Source organism: Molossus molossus, unplaced genomic scaffold, assembly GCF_014108415.1.
Source record: "Molossus molossus isolate mMolMol1 unplaced genomic scaffold, mMolMol1.p scaffold_m16_p_15, whole genome shotgun sequence".
Classification (NCBI taxonomy): Eukaryota; Metazoa; Chordata; class Mammalia; order Chiroptera; family Molossidae; genus Molossus; species Molossus molossus.
This window is the reverse complement of record NW_023425350.1, coordinates 33368037-33371729: the sequence shown is the minus strand read 5'-3', so window position 1 is coordinate 33371729 and position 3693 is coordinate 33368037. Positions and strand designations below refer to the sequence as shown.

Genomic DNA, 3693 nt, shown 5'->3' with positions numbered 1-3693 from the left:
CTCAAGTCAAGATGAGTGCGGAACCTACCCAATAAACACATTTTGGATACAAAAAAATAAATAAATAAAGAGAGAAGCATTTTTTTCTTTTTAGGAGACATCAAATATTCAATAGATCCCTCAGCTTAACTGGTGAGATTGTCTTTTCTCTGTCCTAGGACAAATTGCCCAAACCTCTCTTGCAGTGGAGAAGGGATCCACAATACCTGTCAATTAATTGGTAAGGTAAAATTCTTAGAATGCTGACAAGAGGAGATTATTTTTTTTGTGGGCTGTGGTGGAGGTCTTTTGGTCACATGGTGACTTTCTACTGCATCTCTACTTAAGAAAAGTATCTGACAGCAATTCAGCAGGTGGAAGAATAAAAGAGGAATGACACTAATGGTTACCAAGCACCTACTCTATGCAAGACACTATGATAAACATTCTTAATTTATGTTATCCTGTTTATTCTCTTAGCAACCATAAGAGAGAGGGCTGATTTCTCCACCTGACAAATTGTGGAGTTATAGTAACTTGCCCAATGTAACACAGTAAGGTGATAGAGCAGAGATTCAAACTCAGTTTTATGGGCTCCAAAGCCTGCCTTTTTTTTTTTTTTTTTTTTTACTGCACCACACTGCTCTCAAAATGTAAGAAGGTTCAGTAAAGCCTGATAAGAAATAAAGCTGAATATCTGATATTCCTTTGAGGGCAACACAATAGGGTTTAGAAGTTAATATGGCAAAAAGAGACAGGACATGGGAGAAGACAAAAAGATAGCTAGAAATAAAGAACAGGATAATCCAGACTTCTTACGGACCCAGAACTAAGAATAGAATGGTAACTGAGCAGACTGAAAATTCTTAGGATAGATTTCTTCAAAGTTGAACAAAGATGAACTGTGAGCCTGTATATGCTGACCTATATGTACCTATGGTATTCAAAAAATAGTTTCATCACTTATAGTGGCTTTAAAAAGATTAGCCTAAGTGTTTGTGGATCTCATTGGAAATTTACAAAGACGAGGAATATAAAAGTGGGAGTGTGCACAACGGCATTTCTCTAGAGTATATACAGGGAAATGAAATTATTGGTGCAATGGGTATATGGATCTGTATGTTAACTGAATATTACCAAATTGAGGGAGGATAGCTGTTTCTAGGAAATCAGTCCAGGAATATGACCTGATCTTTCTATGGGAGGAAAAGGAAACTGCCTTCACTCCATTAACAATTCACCAACCTCATCAAGAACACATTATGAATGTGGCACTGGATTCTGGAAGATGATAATAAACCCTCAGTATGGTTCCTGCCTTTGAGGAGCAGATCATATGATGTGGAGCCAGAGCATGGACTCCTGAAACACTAAATACACCTCCTGGCAGTAAGAATATGTGAGGAACCACCTTGGGATGTCAGGGACAGGAGAGATGTGAAGAACCTTGTGACAAAGAAGGCCTTCTGAGGTACTTGAAGAGTGCCTAGAAGGACAGGAAGGTGAGAAGAATTAGGTTGGGGCAAATAAGAGAAGGAAAGAGAGCCAAGTGGGAATATCCAGGCTTGGGTCTTCTGAGCCCTGATGCATGCACATGCCATACATACTCAACATATACATCTGATACATGCATGAATGTTGGCATGTATATATTTCTTTACACTTAAAGAGTACATTACATTTTCTGGACTGGTGGAGCAGAAGGTGCTGTCATGGAAATTGACACTGGCCACAATAGAGATTGAAAAGTTTGGTGCAAGGAGCCCAAGAGCCAGGATGACTACCTAAGGCTGTTGGTCAAGCTATACAGATTTCTGGCCAGATGAACCAACTCCACCTTCACCCAAGTAGGTGCTGAAGAGTTGTCCATAAGTCGCACCAACCGGCCACCTCTGTCCCTTAGATGATGTGAAAGATGAAGCTTCCTAGCTGGGAAGGCAAAACAGCTGTGGTTGTAGGGACTATAACTGATGATGTGTGGGTGCAGGAGGTGCCCAAACTGAAGGTGTGTGTACTTCGTAGGAGAGGCCACACCCAGAGCTATATCCTTAAGTCTGAGGTCAAGATCCTCAAGTTCAACCAACTGGCCCTGGACTCCCCCAAGGGCTGTGGCATCATTCTGCTATTTGGTCCTCGCAATGGCCAAGAGGTGTCCAGGTATTTTGGCAAGGCCCCAGGAACCCCTCACAGCCACAACAAACCTTATATACTCTCCAAGGGCAGGAAGTTCCAGCACGCAAAAGATCAACAGGCCAACTGTGGCTACAGAAACTAACCCCAGATACTACTTTGGTATTAAAAAGGCTCTTGGCCCTGGCCGGTTTGGCTCAGCGGTTAGAGCGTCGGCCTGCGGTCCTGAGAGACCCGGGTTCGGTTCCCGCTAAGGGCGCGTGCCTCGGTTGCAGTTTGTCCCCGGCCCTGGTCGGTTGTGCGGGTGGCAGCCACTCAGTGTGTTCCTTTCACATCCATGTTTCTCTCTCTCTCTCTGTTCTTCTCTCTCCCTCCCATTCTACCTGAACAAAAAATGGAAAAATGTCCTCGGTTTGAGGATAAAAAAAAAAAAAGGCTCTTGATGCTGGGGGAAAAAAAAGAAAAGAAGAGTACATTATACATTATATATTACTGGTAGGAGTGTAAGTTAATACAACCACTTTGAAGAGCCATTTGGTAATATCCAGGTAATTTGCACCCTTTGTTTTAATTATTTTATTCCTAGATATATACCCTAAAGAAATTTCTTCTCATGTTCTCAAGGGAACATGAATATAATGAGTATTGCATATTTTAGCAATAACAAGATATTAGAACCAACTTACATGTCGATCCGTAGAAAATGAAAAAACTGTGGTATATTCATCCACTGAAATATCAATGATACAACAGTTAAAATCAATGAAATAGTTCTATATACATCAACATAAATACATTTCAAAAACAATAATGAGGGATAAAAGTAAATTGCAGAGGAATGTATTCAGAATGATATTTATATAAAGTTTTTAAAACATGCAAAATAGTCCTTTATATCACACATATGTAGTGAAAATATACCACAATACAGGTATCCCTCTGTTTCTGTGGGGGATTTGTTCTGGGACCCACTAATAATACCAAAATCTGCAGATGCTCAAGTCCCTTATGTGAAATGGTGTAGAACAATACATATAGTTGACCCTCTGCATCTGTGGATTCCCAACGGCCGATCAAAAATATTGTTTCGATCTGTGGTCAGTTGAATCTGTGGATGCAAAACCCAGGGATACGGAGGGCCAACTGTATATTTATTGAAAAACATGCACATATAAGTGGACTCACGCAGTTCAGAACCATGTTGTTCCTGGGTCAACTGTACTACATGTCATTTATTATGTGGTAAAAAATAAAAATAAAATTCACAATAGTGGTAACCCTGACCGTGATAAAGTTGAATACAACTGGGAAGGGGCCTTCAACAGTTTGTGTAATATTTTATTTTTTAAACTGTGTAATGCACATATGGGTGCTTATTTTGTCAATCTTGAATATTTTGTATGCCTATAGTATTTCAACTTAAAACATTAGAAGAGATAAAAAGAAGACTGAAAAGATACATAGTAAAGATTTAATAGTATTTTTTGAGATTACATGTAGATTAAAATTTCTTCTTTATATTGTTCTGTAGTTTCCAAAATAAATGCCATTTACGTAATGTAGAGTACATTACGGAGACATGCT

The 3693-nt window shown here is 39.5% G+C and overlaps 1 pseudogene; it reads left to right on the top strand.

Moving 5' to 3' along the window:
• Window positions 1-1691: 1691 nt before the first annotated feature.
• LOC118631191 lies at window positions 1692-2254 on the top strand (annotated as a pseudogene).
• The last annotated feature ends 1439 nt before the right edge of the window (window positions 2255-3693 follow it).